This window comes from Pan troglodytes, chromosome 12 (genome assembly GCF_028858775.2).
Source record: "Pan troglodytes isolate AG18354 chromosome 12, NHGRI_mPanTro3-v2.0_pri, whole genome shotgun sequence".
Classification (NCBI taxonomy): domain Eukaryota; kingdom Metazoa; phylum Chordata; class Mammalia; order Primates; family Hominidae; genus Pan; species Pan troglodytes.
This window is the reverse complement of record NC_072410.2, coordinates 16,058,879-16,079,879: the sequence shown is the minus strand read 5'-3', so window position 1 is coordinate 16,079,879 and position 21,001 is coordinate 16,058,879. Positions and strand designations below refer to the sequence as shown.

The 21,001-nt window shown below is 37.8% G+C and overlaps 1 protein-coding gene across 19 annotated transcripts in view; it reads right to left on the bottom strand.

Moving 5' to 3' along the window:
• CCDC138 (coiled-coil domain containing 138) overlaps positions 1-21,001 on the bottom strand; it is a 104,418-nt gene that overhangs the window by 55,637 nt on the left and 27,780 nt on the right. The window lies entirely within an intron of this gene.

The following is a 21,001-nucleotide window of genomic DNA, read 5'->3' as shown; positions in this document are numbered from 1 at the left end:
CCTGCCCTGCATTGCCTTTCATGTGGAAACCACAATAAAGGGTCTGCCCAGTGCTTTCCCCTTGACTCCTGTCCTCCTACCATCTGACCACTCTGGTGTCTTTAAAAAAAAAAAATCGAAAAAATTATAGACACCTCATAAGTTGAGAAATGTCTAAATAGTATTTTTATGGAATAAAATTTAGTAGCCATATACTCTCTTACAGTCATAATCTCAGTAAAATTTTATATAAACTTCTCCCAACTTTTTAATAAAGACATGCATCAGTTAATGACAGAGATACACTCTAAAATAACAATAAATAGTAAATACATAAACCAGTAACATGGTTGTTTATGATCAAGTATTATGTACTGTACATAGCTGTGTGTGCTATTCTTTTACGTAACTGGCAGCACAGGTTTGTTTACGTCAGCATCACCACAAACATGTGAGTAATGTGTTCTGCTACAATATTATGACAGCTATGATGTCACAAAGTGACAGGAAATTTTCAGCTCCATTATAATCTGTTTTCTTTTTATATTCTTTTTTTCTTTGCTCCATTATAATATTATGGGACCACCATCATATATACGGTCTACCATTGTCTTAAACATCATTATACAGTGCATGGCGGTATATTAAAAGGGATTATACGCCATGACTAAGTGAGATTAATTCTAGCAATGCAAGGACGGTTCAACATTTTTAAAAACTGGTGTAATACACCATTTTAACAAAATGAAGGACAAAACCCACACGATTATTTCAACTGACAAAGAAAAAGCACTGAACAAGATTCAACGCCCTTTCATGATAAAAATACTCAACAAACTTAATAGAGGGAAACCACCTCGATATAATAAAGGCTATATATAAAAAGCCCACAGATTACACTATGAAGGTAAAAGAATGAAAGCCTTTCCTCCAAAATCAGGAACAAGACAAGCCCGCCCTCACCACTTCTGTTCACTATAGTACCAGCCAGTGAAACTGGGCAAGAAAAAGAAATAAAAAGTATCCAAATTGGAGAAGTAAAATCATCTCTCTTCTCAGATGGCATGACCTTATATGTCGAAAGTCCTAAAGATTCCACAATTAAAAAAAAAAGAATACATAAATTCAGCAAAGTTGCTGAATACAAAATCAATACTAAAACGCAGTTGTGTTTCCATACACTAACAATGAACAATCCAAACAGGAAATTAGGAAAACAGTTCCACTTACAAATAGCATCAAAATGAATAAAAATACTTAGGAATAAATCTAAGCAAGGAGGTAAAAAACTTATACACTAAAAACCACAAAACAGTGATAAAAAAATTAAAAGACACAAATAAATAGAATGAAATTTCATGTTCATGAGTTAGAAAACATGGTATTATCAAGGTGTCCATGCTACCCAAAGCGATCTACAGATTCAATGTCATCTCTACCAAAATCCCTAAAGCATTAATTTACTATGGTGAACAGTATAGCAATTCTTCAAAAATTGAAAACAGAACTATCAAATGATCTAGCAATCCCACTTCTGGGTATATGTCCAAAGGGATTGAAAACAGGGTCTTGAAAGGATATTTGCAAGTCCATATTCATATCAGCACTATTCACAATAGCCATGAGATGGTAGCTGCCCAAATATCCATCAATGAATGAACAGATAAGCAATATGTGGTATTCATGCATAAACAAATATTGTTCCACCTTAAAAAGGAAGGAAATCTTGTCACATGCTACAACATGGACGAACCTTATGGATATTATGCTAAGTGAAATAAGCCAGTCACAAAAAGGCAAATACTATTATGATTCCACCCATATGAGAAATCTAATGTCAAATTCATTGAAGCAGAAAATTGAATGGTGGTCATCAGGGGTGGGGGTAGGTGAAATGGGGAGTTGTTATTTAATAAGCGCTATGGTTTGAATATGTTCCTCGAAATTTATGTGTTGGAAACTTAATGCCCAAAACATCAGTGTTGAGAGGTGAGGATCTATTGGGAAGTGTTTACGTCAGGAGAGCTCTGCCCTAATGAATGGATTAATGGCATTATAATAAAGGCATGTGGGACTGGGCTCCCTTTCTCCTGCTCTTCCACCCTGTGGGCACACAACGTTCATCCTGTTTTTGCTCTTCTGCCCTGTGCCATGTGAGGATGCAGCAAGAAAGCCCCTATCAGATGCTTGGACATCCAGCTGCCAGGACTGTGAGAAATAAATTTCTGTTGTTTACAGATTGTGCAGTCTCAGATATTCTGTTGTAACAGCACAAAACAGAGACAATTGGTACTGAGTTTTAGTTTTGCAAGATAAAATATTTCTGGAGAGCTGTTGAAGGACAATGTGAATATACTAATGAACTGTATACTTAAAAATTATTAAGATAATAAATTTTTTATGTTTTCGTCACAGTTTGAGAAATTATATGGGTGGACCAGAAAAAGACTTACTTGAATAGATTTACAAATCTTGTGATATGTAAGGTATTTAAACTATGGTTATTCATTACACCATCTGTAAGCCAATACTTTGTGAAAAATATTTGAATATATCATGTGTTATCATATCGCTGTTATCAGTGGTGAATTTCATTTGCTCTGGGGGACTTAACCATCAACAGTTCCATGAATTTTTTTATTAGAAATAGAGGATTAATATCCTTACTGGCCCTAACACATGGCAATGAATTTTTTTTAATTTTTGAGCTCACGCCTGAGATGAATATTTTCTGAATAAGAACAGCACTCAATCATTGAACAGTTTTGGAAATTACCTTTTGCTGCACATTGTTCATTTTTCTTACTAGAGGTCAACCTGAAATTACAAGTCAAAACAGTGCCTATATATGAAACTTACACTACAGTAGTCATTTCAACAACTAATGTTTGAATCATAATGTTAAGCTGCATAAACTTCCTTTGTTGTCAGATATTTTAAAAAGAGATGAGATCTCCATTCCAACACAGATTTGCAGCAGATATGTTTTCTGACTCCAAACTACAGTTCTAGCAGCATTATTTGAATCTCAATGCAAGTGCAAAACAATCTGCTTATTTCAAGATCCATTTGACTGCAATTGAGGAGCTGCCAACTGACCTTCAATTGGAAGTGATTAATCTCCAATAGTGATATACAAAAAGAAATATCAAGAGAAGAATCAAACAGAATTCTGTAAATGCTTTTCAAGTGACAAAGTCATATGCCTGTCTGTGGTGCCACTTATATGAGATACTTAGAATATGCAAATTCATAGAGATAGAAAGTAGACGAGAGACTACCAGGGTCTACGGGGGAGGGAGGAATGGGAAGATATTGTTAAACGGGTACAGAATTGTTTCAGATAATGAAAAATTCTTGAAATTGATAGCGATGATGGTTGTACAGCATTGGGAATATACTTAATGCCACTAAATTGTACATTTATAAATGGCTAAAATGATAAATATTAAGCTATGCATATTTTACCACAATGAAACAAAATCATATGCTCATGGATTGATGTCAACTATTTGACAATACTTAGTGTATAAAAAGACATTTTCAGGCCAGACATGGTGGCTCATGCCTGTAATTCCAGCACTTTGGGAGGCCAAGGCGCGTGGATCACCTAAGGTCAGCTGTTCAATACCAGCCTGGCCAACATGGTGAAACCCCCATCTATCTCTATTAAAAATGCAAAAATTAGCTGGGAGTGGTGGGCACCTGTAATCCCAGCTACTTGGGAGGCTGAGGCAAGAGAATTGCTTGAACTTGGGAGGCAGAGGTTGCAGTGAGCCGAGATTGTGCCACTGCACTCCAGCTCGTGTGACAGAGCAAGACTCTGTCTCAAAAAAAAAAAAAATTTCAAAGATGAAATATGTAAACTCTCATTACAGATCAGCATTAACAGATAAAAATATGCAATTGATTCTGATGACAGGAAACACTTGGAACCCCAATTAAGTAAAATGATACCCTCAAATTCTAGTTTCCTTATTATTCGATCTACTGCAAAAAGTTTACTCCACATTGGCTGGGCATGGTGGCTCACGCCTGTAATCCCAGCACTTTGAGAGGCCGAGGCAGGCGGATCATGAGATCAGGAGATCGAGACCATCCTGGCTAACACAGTGAAACCCCGTCTCTACTAAAAATACCAAAAAAAAAAATTAGCTGGGCGTGGTGGCAGGCGCCTGTAGTCCCAGATACTCGGGAGGCTGAGGCAGGAGAATGGCGTGAACCTTGGAGGCAGAGCTTGCAGTGAGCCGAGATCACGCCACTGCACTCCAGCCTGGGTGACAAAGCAAGACTCCGTCTCAAAAAAAAAAAAAAAAGTTTACTCCACATTAAATTTTGATTTTGTCAACAAAAAAATTTGTGAAAATTTGTTTCATTTCTTATTATGTAAGTACTAGTATCTTTCACTTTGCTTTTTGGCCTGCAAAACCTAAAATATTTACCATTTGTCCTTTTACAAAAAAGGTTTGCTGACCTTTGTCATGGACTATAAACATTCCCATAGCTTAAGAAAAACCAGACTTCACTAAATTCATCTGGCATTGTCTTCTTTGAGGTTCCTGCCAAGCTCTTTGAAAACTTGCCTACTCTATCTCTACTTCCTGTTTACTTTTAAACTAACAGACCTTGTTTTTAAAGAGCAGTTTTAGGTTTCTGAGTGTATTGAGTAGGAAGTGGAGAATGCTTACATGCCCCCTGTCCTACTCCCACCTGCCAGTACCTTCCATTATTAACATCTTTACTAGTGTGGTACATTTGTTACAGTTGTTAACACTGACATACTATGATTAACTAAAGTCTATAGTTTACATTAGGATTCACTCTGTTGTATAGTCTACAGAATTTGACAACATATAATGACATGTATCCACCATGTATCACAGGAAATAATTTCACTGTCCTAAACATTGCCTGTGCTCTTCTCCTCTTTCTCAGAACCCCTGGCAGCTACTGATCTCTTTACTCCAGTTTTTGCTTTTTCCAAAATGTCATTATAGTTGGAATCATATAGTATGTAGCCTTTTCAGGCTGGCTTCTTTCACTTAGCAATGTGCATTTAAGGTTTCTCCATGGTAAAATATAGATCCCTTGCTTAAAACCATTTCCTGTCTCCCTCTTATCTGTGGGATGACATTCAAACTTGCCAGTATAGTTCTAGAACAGCAGGTGACTCCACTTCCAGCTCACTGCAACTTTCCTCACATCATACCTCACCCATACCCTGTAATAGATACACGTCATGACTAAGGCAGCTCGTGTCTCCTCCTTCAACTACTAGGTGTCTGTCTCACAAATACCTACTCATCCTTCAAAGCTTAACTTTTAGCAGTCACTTCTACAAGGCTTTTCCATATATTTTCTTATCTTAGGATATAATTTATCTATACCAGTGGTTCTCAAATTGTGGTCCCTAAAACTACAGAAAGAGCATCACTTGGGAACATGTTGGAAATACAAATTCTGGGTCAGGAGTTCCAGACCAGCCTGACCAACAATGAGAAACCCCGTCTCTACTAAAAATACAAAATTAGCTGGGTGTGGTGGCGCATGCCTGTAATCCCAGCTACTTGGGAGGCCGAGGCAGGAGAATCGCTTGAACTTGGGAGGCAGAGGTTGCGGTGAGCCGAGATCGCACCATTGCACTTCAGCCTGGGCAACAAGAGTGAAACTCTGTCTCAAAAAAAAAAAAGAAAGAAAGAAATACAAATTCTGGCCAGGTGTGGTGGGTCACGCCTGTAATCTCAGCACTTTGGGAGGCTGAGGCAGGCGGATCACTTGAGGTCAGGAGTTTGAGACCAGCCAGGCCAACATGGTGAAACCCCGTCTCTACTAATATAAAAATTAGCCAGGTGTGGTGGCGTACACCTGTAATCCCAGCTACTAGGGAGGCTGAGGCAGAAGAACTGCTTGAACCCAGGAGGCGGAGGTTGCAGGGAGCTGAGATGGCAGCACTGCACTCCAGCCTGGGCGACAGAGTGAGACTCCACTTCAAAAAAGAGAAAAAAAGCTGTGCGTGGTGGCTCACGCTTGTAATCCCAGCACTTCGGGAGGCCGAGGAGGGTAGATCACCTGAGGTCAGAAGTTCAAGACCAGCCTGGTCAACATGGTGAAACCCCATCTCTACTAAATATACAAAAATTAGCCGGGCATGGTGGCCGGTGCCTGCAATCCCAGCTACTCGGGAGGCTGAGGCAGGAGAATCGCTTGAACCCAGGAGGCAGTAGTTGCAGTGGGCCGAGATCATGCCATTGCGCTCCAGCCTGGGCAACAAGAGTGAAACTTCGTTTCAAAAAAAAAAAAAAAAAGAAAGAAAGAAAGAAAGAAAAATTCTGTGCCACATCAGATCTACTAAATCAGATTCCAGGGATAGAACCTAGGAACCTGAGTTTTAACAAGTCCTGCAAGAGATTCTGATGTGTGCTAAAATTGGAAAGTCAAGTTTCTCTTAGATATCTGACTTTCAGTTTCTTCACAGCAAACACTGTCTTTTCCTAGCTATTTCATTTTTTCATGAAAAAATTTCACTTCATTTATATCTTTATCCCCTCTAAATACCAAGCCTTTTCCGACAGTATTTATATTCTTAATCCAAACATAATAAAAAGTACTTTTTCTTATCTTTTGAATGTTTCAAAAGATTTGGCATATTTTGTCCTACTAAAAAAGTAACAATGGTCCTCATTCATAGGGTGGCAGTAGTAGGGAACTGTGAACTCTTTGCAAAATCACTTTTTACAATTTGTCCTTTCAACGTTTAAGATCATCAGGTGATATTTACATCAGATACATTGCCTTTTGCTTTCTTACAGTGATGATTTGACATTGTCAGATTTTTTTTCTTTTTTTTTGAGACAGAGTCCCGCTCTATAACTCAGGCTGGAGTGCGGTAAGCAGCATGATCTTGGCTCACTGAAACTTCTGCCTCCGGGGTTTAAGCGATTCTGGTGCCTCAGCCCCATGAGTAGCTGGGATTACAGTTATGCACCACCATGCCTGGCTAATTTTTGTATTTTTAGTAGAGACAGAGTTTCTCCATGTTGGTCAGGCTGGTCTTGAACTCCTGGCCTCAAGTGATCTGCCTGCCTCGGCATCCCAAAGTGCTGGGACTACAGGCGTGAGCCACCGCACCTGGCCAAGTTGTCCTGGCCAAAATGTCACAATGAAGAACACTTTCTGGCTTCCTTCACAAGCTTTGGTTTTTTTTTTTGTTTGTTTTTTTTTGAGATGGAGTTTTGCTCTTGTTGCCCAGGCTGGAGTGCAATGGCATGATCTCAGATCACTGCAACCTCTGCCTCCTGGGTTCAAGCAACTCTCCTGCCTCAGCCTCCCAAGTAGCTGGGATTACATGTGCCCACCACCACACCCGGCTAGTTTTTGTATTTTTTAGTAGAGACAGAGTTTCACCACATTGGCCAGGTTGGTCTTGAACTCCTGACATCAGGTGATCTGCCCGCCTCGGCCTCCCAAAGTGCTGGGATTACAGGCGTGAGCCATGCCTTTGGTTTCTGTCAAATTGCCTAACTTCTGCAAAGTGAGTACACTAAAATTTAGGGTGGCCTGTCTTAGAATGCAGAATCCTGGTGAAAATGTATCCTAATTGACACTTTGTTGGAAAATCTTTATTATGGTAAAATATACATAACTTAAAATTTACCAATGGCATTAAGTGTAATCACACTGTTGTGTAACCATCATCACTATCCATCCCCAAAACTTTTGCAAAATGCCAAAATGAAATTCTGCATCCATTAAATAATAACTCTCCATTCTCTTCCCCCAGCCCTTGGTAACCACCATTCTACTTTGTCTCTATAAATTTGACTATTCTAGGTACTGCATGCACGGAAGTAGAATCATCTCATATTTGTCATCTGGTGTCTAGCTTATTTCATTTACAATGGCTTCAGGGTTCATTCATGCTGTAGCATGTCTCAATTTCATGCCTGAATAATAGTCTTGTGTATGTATATACCACATCTTGTTTATCCACTCATCCATGGATGAGCATTTACCTTGTGTCCACCTTCTTTTTATTATATATAATCTTGCTATAAACTTGGTGTTTAAATATCTGTTCAAGCCTCTGCTTTCAATTATTTTGAATATATATCCAGAAGTAAAACTGCATAAGGTAATTCTATGTTTTAAGTTTTTGAAGAATCACCATACTGTCTTCCACAGCAGCTGCATTTTACATTCCTATCACCAGTAAACAAGGATTCCACTTTCTGACATCCTTGCCAACACTTGCATGTACGTATGTACATATGTACATATGTATGTATTGACACAGTCTCAATTTGTCTCCCAGGCTGTAGTGTGGTGGCACGATCTTGGCTCACTGCAACCTCCGCCTCCCAGGTTCAAGCGATTCCCATGCCTCAGCCTCCCAAGTAGCTGGGACTACAGGTGTGCATCACCACACTGGGCTAATTTTTATATTTTTAGTAAAGATGGGGTTTCCCCATGTTGGCCAGGCTGGTCTCAAGCTCCTGACCTCAAGTGACCCGCCTGCCTTGGCCTCCCAAAGTGCTGGCATTACAGGCATGGGCCACCATGTACAGCCCTGTTTATTTTTTTAAAATAAACATTCTAATAGGTGTTAAGTGGTATCTTACTGTGGTTTTGTATTTCCTTAGAGAGTAGTGATGTTAAGCATCTTTTTATGAGCTTAGGGGCCATTTCTTTATCTTTGGAGAAATAGCTATTTAGGTTCTTTGCTTGCTTTTTTAAAAATACGGTCTTTTTGGTTTTGTTTTTTGCTGAGTTGAAGGAGTTCCTTATATATTGTGGGTAGCAATCGCTTGTCAGATACACAATTTGCTAATATTTCCTCCCATTCTGGAGATTACCATTTCAATCTGTTGATGCACAAACATTTTTAATTTTGATGAAGTTCAGTTTATTTTTGCTTTTATTGCTTGTGCTTTTGATGTCTTAGCCATATAATCACTGCCAAATCTAATATCATGAAAATTTTCCTCTGTGTCTTCTTCTAAGAGTTTTATAGTTTTAATTCTTACATTTAAGCCTTTGACCCATTTTGAGTTAATTTTTTTTCTTTTTGAGAGGGAGTCTCACACTGTTACCCGGGCTGGAGTGCAATGGCGTGATCTCGGCTCACTGCAACCTCCACCTCCTGGGTTCAAGCAATTCTCCTGCCTCAGCATCTCGAGTACCTGGGATTACAGGTGCCTGCCACCATGACTGGCTAATTTTTGGTATTTTTAGTACAGATAGGGTTTCACTATGTTGGCCAGGCTGGTCTCGAACTCCTGACCTGGTGATCTGTCCACCTCAGCCTCCCAAAGTGCTGGAATTACAAGTGTGAACCACCACGCCCAGCCGAGTTAAATTTTACATATCGTATAAGGTAAGGCTCATACTCATTTTGTTGCATGAGGGTATCCAGTTTTTCAACACCATTTGTTGAAAAGACTGTCCTTCCTCCACTGAGTGGTCTCTGTACGCTTGTCAAAAATCATTGGACTATATGTGAGGGCTTATATTGGGCTCTCCATTCTATCCCATTGGTCTACATGTCTTATGTCAGTATCACACAGTTTAGATTACTATAGCTTTGTACTAAGTTTTGAAATCAGAAAGTATGAGAGCTCTCTCTAACTTTGTTCTTTTTATGGTTGTTTTAGCTTTTCATTGTGCCTTCAGATTCCATATCAATTTTAGGATAAGTAGTATTCTTTGACATATAAAAGTTTTATGTTTTTACGTCATTAAATCTATAGTCTTCATTTTGTTATTTTTACCATTTGTGTAAACATTAAAAACCTTCCTTGTTCTCGTATTTGATAAATATTTAATGTTATATTTTTGGGTTTTCTATGGTTTCACGATAACATCCAAATATTTATCTACAATATATTTTGGTGTTAAGAAGTATGGTATAGAACCACCTTCTTTTTTTTAATGGTAAACCAGTAGTCTTGATACATTTATGAAATAATTCCTATTTTCCTCCATTGATTTAACATGCTACCTTTATCATATGTGAAATCTATTTACAAGTTTGGATCTATTTTTGTGGTCACGTTCTGTTCCATCAATTTGTGTGCTCCTATACTACTACCACAATGTTCTAATCACTGTGGTTTTAATATATGTTTACATATGGGAATGGGAATGGAATCTCTGATGAATTTTTTTCAGGAACAGTGATCCAAAAGTATGTAATGTAATCTTTAAATTTTTTTAATTTTTTTTTTTTTTTTTTTTTTTTTTTTAGACATATTCTCTCTCTGTCGCCCAGGCTGGAGTGCAGTGGGACAATCTCAGCTCACTGCAAGCTCCGCCTCCTGGGTTCACGACATTCTCCTGCCTTAGCCTCCCGAGTAGCTGGGACTACAAGCTCCTGCCACCACGCCCGGCTAATTTTTTGTATTTTTAGTAGAGACGGGGTTTCACTGTGTTAGCCAGGATGGTCTCCGTCTCCTGACCTCGTGATCCGCCCACCTTGGCCTCCCAAAGTGCTGGGATTACAGGCGGGAGCCACTGCGCCCAGCCAAAATCATTTTTATTGTTACATTTAACTTTTTGATTTAGTAAGAACTGATGTCATAATAAATCTTCCTATCCAGCACATGCGAAATCCCTTGATTATCCAATTAAGTTTTCATATCATTAAATAAAATTTGTAGTTTTCTACATTTTGTTTTGCACATTTTCTCTTTTATTTATTTTACTAGCTTTGTAAATTTGGTATTGTAAATACATTCTTTTCTTTAAATTACATATTGATGTATTTGGAAGATTTTTTGCTTTTTAGCAACTGGATACTTTACTGAAATCATGAGTTCTAATAATTTTTTGGTTGGTTTCCTTTCCTTTACATTATTATTATAAAGTGATGAAAATAGGTCTGCCTTTCAATGCTAAACATTTCATTCCAAATTCTCATCATTTTGCTTTAGAATAATGTTAAATAATAGAGGTGACAGTAGGTGGTATCCCTGTCTTGACTTGCCTTTAATTGTGTAACCATATATTAGCAATGTACAATCCAAAAATGAATTTAAGAACATGATTCTATTTTTGCCATCATCAAAAAGAATAAAAATACTGTGAAACTAACTTTTCAAAATAAGTACAAAACTTATACCCTGAAAACGAGAAAATATAGCTGAAAGAAATTAAAAAGATCTAAATAAAATGGAAAGACATCTTGTTCATGGATTAGCAGACAATGTTGTTAAGATGCCAAGACTTCTCAAATTAATCCACAGATTCAATGCAGTCCTTAATCAAAATCCCAGCTGGTTTCTTTGCAGAAATTGAAAGGCTGCCCCTGAAATTCATATGAAAATGCCATTGACCCAGAACATATTTGGAAAAGAAGGACAAAGTTGGAAGACTCACACTTTGTTTTCAAAATTTACTACAAAGCTACAGTAATGAATCGAGTGTGACACCGGCATAAGGATAGACAAATAGAACAATGGAAGGGAACTGAGAATCCAGATATGGACCCTCTTATTTATACTGTATTTATTTTCAACATGGTACCGAAACAATTCAATAGGGAAGGAATAGATTTTTCAACTAATGATGCTGAAACAAATGGGTACCTATAGGTAAGAAATGAGGTTACACTCCTCTTAACACTATATATGAAAACTAACTCAAAATGCATCAAAGGCCTAAACATGTTAAGAGGTAAAGGTATTAAACTCTTGAAAGAAAACATACAGATAAATCTTTGTGGATCTGGATTTGGCAAAGTTTTCTTAAACATGATGCAAAACATACAAGCAAAGAAAAAAGCATAAATTGGACTTTATAAAAATTTAAAACCTCTATGCTTCAAAGGATACTATCCAGAAAGTCAACAGGCAACTACTGAATGGAGAAAATATTTTCAAATCACATATTGGATAAGGTACATCCATCTTGAATATTTAAAAACAAAACCTCCTACAAAAAACTCAGTAATAAAAAAGATAACTCAATTAAAAATGCTCAATGGATTTAAATAGACACTTACCAATAGAAGATATCCAAACGGCCAACAAGCACATGAAATGATGTTCAACATTAGTCATCAGGGAAACATGAATGAAAACCATAATGATTGACCACTTCATACTCACTGAGACGACAAAAATTTTAAATCCGTATGTTTTGACCATGATACAAAGAAATCGAAACTTCTGCAGACTGCTGGCAGGACTCAACAACTGTTGAACCACTTTGACAAACAGTCTGGCACTTTAGCAGTTCCACTCTTAGGTATGTAGTCAAGAAAAATGAAAAAATATGTGCATACAAAAATTTGTGGATAAATGTTCATAGCAACACCATTCATAACAGCCAACAAATGGAAACAACCCAAAAGTCTATCAAGTGATATGGGTAAATAAAATGTTGTATCTATATTATAGATTATTTGGTAATAAAAAGGAATGAAGTATTGACACATGTGACAACATGAGTGAATTTCAAAAACATAATAAACGAGTCAGCCATGGAACACTACGTATTGTATGAATCTGTTTATACGAAAAGTCCAGATAGGAAAATCTATAAAGACAGAAAGCAGATTAGTGGTTGCCTAGGACTGGAAGTGCTGAATAAAGGTTTGGGCAACTGCTAATGGGTTGGGTTTTTTTTTGGAGAGAGGAGATAAAATGTTCTAAAACTGATTAAGGCGATGGTTGCACAACTCTGTGAATAAAGAAAAAAAAACACTGAATTGCACAGTTAAAATGCTACTAGGTATATGTGAATTATATCTCAATAAAGCTGTTACCAAACAAACAAACAAACAAAAAACCCACCACCAGAACAAAAATAAGATACAATCAGGCCTGCTTGGTGCTCTTGGTTTTTGTGTCTCCTAAGTCTCTCTAAGTTTTGGACACTTTACATTCTCCCACCTCCCTATTATTTACGCTATTAACTTGTTGAAGAGTCTAGGTCAGTTAACTATCTCACATTCCTAATTTATTTTGCATGATTCCTTGTGTTGCTATGTAACTTGTTTTCTGGCAGGAATACTTTACAGGTAATTCTGTGTGCTGTATCTTCCATACATATGTCTAGTTCCATATGAAAGAGTTCCCTCTGAAACAACTCAATTTCATTCTTTACCAATTTTTAATCTTACACAGTCACGCACTGCATAACATTTCGGTCAATTGACCACATATAACAATGCTGGTCCCATGAGATTATAATGCAGCTAAAAATTCCTATCACCTAGTGATGTTGTAGCTGTTATAATGTCATAGGGCAGTAAATTATTCATGTGTTTGTGACAATGCTGGTGTAAAAAAAAAAACTACTGTGCTGCCAGTAGAATAAAAGTATAACACATACATTTGTTATGTACAGTACATACCACTTGATAAAGATAATAAATGACTATGTTACTGGTTACATATTTGCTACACTATACTTTTTATCATTATTTTAGATGTACTCCTTACAGTTATTTAAAAAAAAAAAAGTTAAATGTAAAACAGCCTCAGGCAGGTCCTTCAGCAGGTCTTCCAGGAAAAGGCATTGTTATCATAGGAGCTGATAGCTATATGTGTGTTATTGCCCCGAAGACCTTCCAGTGGAACAAAATGTAGAGGTGGAAGACACTGATATTGATTATCCTGACCCTGTGTAAGCCTAAGCTAACATGTGCGTTTGTGTCTTAGTTTTTAACAGAATAGTCGAGAAAGTAAAAAATAAAATAAAAATTTTTTAAATAGAAAAAAACTTACAGGATATAAAGAAAATATACATATTTTTGTATACCTGTACAATGTATTTATGTTTTAAGTGAAGTGTTAATATTACAGTCAAAAAGTTAAAAAAACTAAAAAGTTTATAAAGTAAAAAGATTACAGTAAGCTAAGCTTAATTTGTTAATGAAGAAAAATTTTTCTTTCTAAATTTAGTGTAGTCTAAGTGCATACTGTTTATAAAATTTACTGTAGCCTGCATGTCTTAGACTTTCACACTCACTCACTACTCACTCACTGACTCTCCCACAGCAACCTCTAGTCGTACAAGCTCCATTCATGGTTAAGTGCTCTATTCAGGTGTACCCCCCACCCCTCCCTTTTTTTTTTTTTTTTGAGACAGTCTCACTCTGTGGCCCAGGCTGGAGTGCAGTGGCGCGATCTTGGCTCGCTGCAACCTCTGCCTCCCGTGTTAAAGCAATTCTCTTGCCTCAGCATCCCGAGTAGCTGGGATTACAGATGCCCGCCACCACGCCCAGCTAATTTCTGTATTTTTAGTAAAAACGGAGTTTCACATTGGCCAGGCTGGTCTCGAACTCCTGACCTCAGGTAATCGCCTGCCTTGGCCTCCCAAAGTGCTGGGATTACAGGCATGAGCCACTGAGCCTGGCCCAGGTGCACCCTTTTTTATCTGTTATATTGTATCTTTATTGAACATTTTCTATGTTTAGATACACAAATACTTCACATTGTGTTACAACTGCCTAAGATATTCAGCATAGCAGATGCTGTACAGGATCACAGCCTAGGAACAACAGGCTACCTAATATAGCCTAGGCTGGTAGTAGGCTATCTCACCTAGGGATATGTAAATACACTCTACAATGTTTGCACAAAAAGTCACCTAACAATACATTTCTCAGAATGTGGTCCTATTGTTAAGCAACACGACTGTACTGTTGAATTCAGTTTGGTACTATTTTGTTGAGGATTTTTGCATCAATATTTATCAAGGTATTAGTCAATAGTTTTTTATTGCATCTTTGTCTAGCTTTGGTATCAGGGTAATGTAGGCCCCACAGAGTAAGTGTGGAAGTGTTACCTCCCTTTCAATTTTTTCAAAGAATATGAGGAGGATGGGTGTTAATTCTTCTTCAAATGTTTGCTAGAATTCTAAAGTGAAGCTCTCTGGCTTTTCATTGTTGGGAGGTTTGGGTTTTTTTGTAATTAGTGATACTAATCATTGGACTTTTCAGATTTTCTATTTCCTCAGGATTCAGTCTTGGAAAGCTGTGTTTTTATAGGAACTTATTCATTTCTTCTACGTGATGCTGTCTGTTGGCATGCAATTGTTGATAACATTGTCTTATAATCCTTGTTGCTTCTGTGGCATTGCTTGCAAGATCCCTTCTTCCTTTCTAATTTCAGTTATTCCAGCCTTCTTTCTCCCTTCATCTAGCTAGCGGTTTGTCAATTTTGTTGATACTTTCAAAGAACCAAATCACAGCCAGGCTGTCGATTTTGATTTTGATCTCTCTTCCTTTTTAATGTAAGCATCTACAGCTACAAACTTCCCTCTTAACACTGCGTCCTATAAATTTTGGTATGATGTATTTTTTTGTTTCAAGGTATTTGCCAATTTTCCTTGGGATTTCTTCTTTGACCCAATGGTTGCTGTAGAGTGAGTTTTTAAATTTTCACATATTTGTGGATTTTATAGTTATCCTTCCTTGGTTTGAGGTTTCACTTCATTGTGATCAGAAATTTTGTAATGATGTCAATCTTTGAAAATTTATTAAGACTTGTTTTGTGGCCAAACACGTAGTTTATCTGGAGGATGTTCCAGGTACACTTGAGAAGAGAAGAATGTATCATCTGCTGTTGTTGGGTACGAGTGTTCTGCATATGTCTGACAGATCGAGTTAATTTATTATGTTGTTCAAGCCCTCTATTTCCTTACTTATATTCTGTCTGGTTATTCTATCTGTTTCTGAAAGTGGGTTATTGAAGTTTCCTAGTAGTATTATGTTACTATTTCTTCAATTCTGTCAATGTTTGCTTTATAATATTTTAGAAGTCTGATGTTTCAGGGCATAAATATTTCTCATTTATATCTTCTTGGTGAATTTACCTTTTTATCATTTATATAGTGTCCTTTGTCTCTTGTAACAGTTTTTGACGTAAAGTATATTTTGTCTTATATTAGTATTACTACTACTAGTCTTTTCTGGAGACCATTGACAAGGATTGTCTTTTTCCATCCTTTCATTTTCAGCTGATACGTGTCTTTAGATCTAAAATGAGTCCCTTGTAGACAGCATACAGTTGGGTGCTGGCTGTTTAAATCCAATCAGCCACTCTAGTTAGTTTTTTTATTTCATCCATTTGCATTTAAAGTAATTACTGATAAAGGAAGGACATACTTTTTTTTTTTTTTTTTGAGACAAAGTTTCGCTCTTGTTGCCCATGCTGGAGCGCAGTGGCACAATCTCACCTCCTGGGTTCAAGCAATTCTCCCGTCTCAGCCTCTGGAGTAGCTGGGATTATAGGCACCCACCACTACGCCCGGCTAATTTTTGTATTTTTAGTAGAGATGGGGTTTCACCATGTTGACCAGGCTGGTCTTGAACTTCTGACCTCAGATAATCCACCTGCCTCAGCCTCCCAAAGTACTGGGATTGGAGGCATGAGGCACCACACCCGGCCAGGAAGGACATACTATTACCATTTTGTTAATTTTTTTCTGTATGTTTTGTAGCTTTTTTGTCCCTCCTTTCCTCTCTTACTGCCTTTGGGTTTCACTGATTTTTGTGTGTGTTACACACTTAGATTCCCTTTTCATTTGCTTTTGTGTATATTCTGTAAGTATTTTCTTTGCAATCAATTACATAAAACATCTTAAAGTTATAACTATTTTACATCAATAATGCCAACTGAATACAATAACTCTGCACCATTATGGCTCCACATTCCCACTTTATGTTACTGATGTCACAAATTCTATTTTTTTTGAGACGGAGTCTCACCCTGTTGCCCAGGCTGGAGTGCAATGGCATGATATCAGCTCACTGCAACCTCTGCCTCCCAGGTTCAAGAAATTCTCCTGCCTCGGCCTCAAAAGTAGCTGGCATTACAGGCACATATGACCATGCCTGGCTAATTTTTATACTTTTAGTAGAGATGGGGTTTCACCATGTTGGCCAGGCTGGTCTCAAACTCCTGACCTCAGGTGATCCACCTACCTTAGCCTCCTAAAGTGCTGGGATTACAGGCGTGAGCCACCGCACCCGGCCACAAATTATATCTTTATATGTTGTATTAACCCCTAACATAGACTTACAGTTGTTTTTTTTTAATACTTTTGTCTGTTACATTCTATGCAAGAATTAAAAATCAACTTATATACCAGGATTACAATAATATAGGCTACTTACTATATTTGTCCATTTATTTGCCTTTAACACAGAATGTTATACTTTTATATGGCTTCATGTTGCTGTGTAGTGTGCTTTCATTTCAACTTGAAGGACTCTCTTTAGTAATTTTTATAGGGCAGGTGTAATGGTTACTGAACTCCCTCAACTACTGTTTATCTGAGAAAGTCTTAAGGACGGTTTAGCTGGATATAGTACTCTTGGTTAACAGTTTTGTTTTTTGTTTTTTTTTTTTTGCACTTTGAATGTATCATCCCACTGCCTGTTGGCCTGCAAGGTTTCTGCTGAGAAATCTGCTGAAATTCTTATAGAACTCCCTTGAACGTGACCAGCTGCTTTTCTCTTGTCAATTTAAAAGTTCTCTTTGTATTTTACTTTTGACAATTTGATTATAATGTATGTTAGAGGGGGTGTCTTTGGAATTGTCCTCTCTGGAGTTCCTTGAGTTTCTTGAACTTGTATGCCCATTTCTTTCCTCAAAAAAAGGAAAGTTTGGGATGTTTTCAGCCATTATTTCTACAAACAAGCTCTCTCCTCCTTCTCCTTCTCTCTTCTCATTCCAAGACTTACATTACACATATAGTGGTTCACTTGATGATCTCCCATAAGTCCCTTAGACTGTCGTCACTTTTCTTCGTTTTTTTCTCTTTGCTCCTCTGACATAATTTTATTATTTTGTTAGAACTTTTTGTAGGCACGGGGTCGCACCATGTTGACCAGGCTGGTCTTGAACACCTGGCTTCAAGTGACCCTCCTGCCTTGGCCTCCCAAAGCACTGAGATTACAGGTGTAAGCCACTGTGCCCAGCCTCTGACTCAATTTTAGATTATCTGTCTTCAAGTGTGTTGATGTCTTCTGCGTAATCAAGTCTGCTGTTGACTTTTACAGTTCAGATATTGTATTTTTCAGCTCCAGAATTTATTTGGTTCTTTCTTATAATTTGTATCTTCTAGTTTATACTGTCACTTTGTTCTTGCATCATTTTCCTGACTTTGCTTAGTTTTTTGTGTTCTCTTTCCATTTTTAAATTATCGGTTACAGTTTTTAAATCATATATCACAAAGTTCAGAGATCTGCATTTCTTTAGGGTGAGTTTCTGAAGCTTTGTTTTCTTCTTTGATTTGATCAATGTCCCTGTTCCTTTGTATGCCTTCTGATCCTTTTTTAATGGGTATTTGGGCATTTGAAAAAAACAGAAAACAAATACCTATCTGAGTCTTTACAACTGGCTTCATACAGGGAAACACATTCATGAATCAGCCCAGTTAGAGGTTTTGGGACCATCCAAATTCTTCTGAGACATGTGTCTTCTCTGGGCTTCTATGTGTGTTTCTGACAGTCTTAATTTCCCTAGCAACTTATCGCTGTTTCCTCTCAGAAACCCATAATCGCTGTGTCCCTCAGACCTCTTCCAGCAGAAGTGCAGATCTCCGCAGCTCTTACGTGCTGCAGCAATCACTTCCGTTTCCTGCAGCTTCCAAACTATGCTACCATTCCCTTCAGCACTCTGAGTGAGGTGAGATGCAGACCAGTCCTGTGGGCAGACTTTGGATAAGCCAAAATATTGAACATGCAGTCCATTATTTTGTTTCTGTCCCAAGGGAGACGGTAGGGGATAGGAAATTTCCTCCTGGTTGCACTGCACTATACTGGCAGGGGAACACACATGCAAAATGCCACAAACTTTTCCACTCCTTTTGAAGGAGTCCCTTCTTTTTAATGTTTTAGCCTGAGTGCTGCAGCTTCTCAACTGGTCTCTATAATTCTCACTAACACGTCCTTGTCATTATATTGCAATTAACTTGGTGTTTCCACGGAGGAAAAAGGGCCTGAAACTTCCTACTCCAACATGTTGATGACGTTAGTCTTATAGCCAAATTTTACAATCTTTACTTGTAACACATAGTACCTTCCACCTCAGGTTGTACTGAATTTTTGTATCTCAATTTCTTTGATAATATTCCACCCTTATGTTACTGAATCACACAAGAAAATCAGTCTTATAAGGTATACCCAGTATATCAAATTTACTCCTCAATGGCTTTAGGTGTTTTTAAATATTAAATCCATCCTTAAGTAAATTATAATTGTGATCAAATATACAAAAAAAAAAAACTGTCAGAAGTTTCCAAAGGTAATTTCTGAAGAGATTACTTTGCTAAAATATTTTGTGTTATACTAGTATTCTTAGAATAAATAAAATGCTTGCCCAAGTGGTTAATAGAGTCCGATAACAAAAAAGATTTTAAGATAAGGTTACATTATTTAAAATTACAAATTTTACATCTTCCTAAAGAGATGTGAATACCTGCTTGCGATGGCCACAAGTATTTAATTAGTTAATCTGGTACTACTTACTCTTCTATTATTATATTTAAAAGCTTATTTATACACCTTAAAATTGTTCTACCTTTATTATTATATAGTAATTAAGCTGAAAACAATATTTTAACTGAAAGGATCTAGGCTTAATAGAAACTGTAAATCCTGAACATGTCAACAGACAACTTTTTATTTACAGATGTTAAAATGAATCCTGAGAAATACATGTGCTAAATATTATTCTCTTGTGTTATTAGACTAATATAAAAACACAGTATTACATGATCCCGATTCCATTATTTTTCTTCAGACAGGGTCTCACTCTGTTGCCCAGGCTGGAGTATAGTGGTACAATCACGGCTCACTGCAGCCTCGACCTCCCCAGGTTCAGGTGATCCTACTACCTCAGCCTCCCAGGGAACTGGGGTTATAGGCGCGTGCCACCAGGCCTGGCTAACTTTTGTATTTTTTGTAGAGATGGGGTGTCGCCACGTTGCCGAAGCTGATCTCAAACCCCTAGGCTCAAGCAATCCTCCCACTTCAACCTCCTGAAGTGCAAGGATTACAGGTATGAGCCACCGTGCCCAGCCCTCATCTAGTTCTAACAAATAAAATTTCTCTGCAGAACTTTAATACGGCAGGCCTTCCTAATTGGCAGTTACTTCTAAAATAAGGCCAGATTTAGGGAAATAATTGATGTAGGTACTAAGAGACAAAATTCTAAACAAAGGTGTATTTGTGTCCTATTGCTGCCATAACAAATACCACAAACTTAACATTTAAACAACACAAATTCATTATTTTACACTTCTGTAGGTTCAGAAGTCTAAAATGGGTCTCAGCCAGCCAAAATCAATGTATATACAGAGCTGTGTTCCTTTCTGGAGGCTAAGGGAGGATCCATTTCCTTGCTTATTCAAGTTGCATGTGGAATCCAGTTTGCTGCAGTTAGAGCACTGAGATTTGTATGTCCTTTGTGACTGTCAGCTGAGGGCAATTCCCAGCTTCCAGAAGATATCTGATGGCTGGGCACGGTGGCTCATGCCTGTAATCCCAGCACTTTGGGAGGCCGAGGCAGGCGGATCACGAGGTCGAGAGATCAAGACTATCCTGGCCAACACGGTGTAACCCCGTCTCTACTAAAAATACAAAAATTAGCTTGGCGTGGTGGCACACACCTGTAGTCTCAGCTACTTGGGAGACTGAGGCAGGAGAATCACTTGAACCCGGGAGGTGGAGGCTGCAGTGAGCCAAGATGGCACCACTGCACTCCAGCCTGGCAACAGAGCAAAACTCCGCCTCAAAAAAAAAAAAAGAAAAAAGATTATCTGAATTCCATGTCTCATGGCCCTCTTTCTCCATCTTCAAAAGCCAGCAAGAGGGGGTTGAGTCTCTGACCTACTCTTCTGAATCCTTCTGGTTTAAAAAGCTTGTGTGATTACCAGGACCACCCACATAATCCTGGATAATCTCCCTATTTTAAGGTCAGCTGATTAACAACTTTAATTCCCTTTTGCCATGTGCTATGGTTTGAACGTTTGTTTCCTCCAAAAGTCATGTTGAAACTTAATTCCCAAT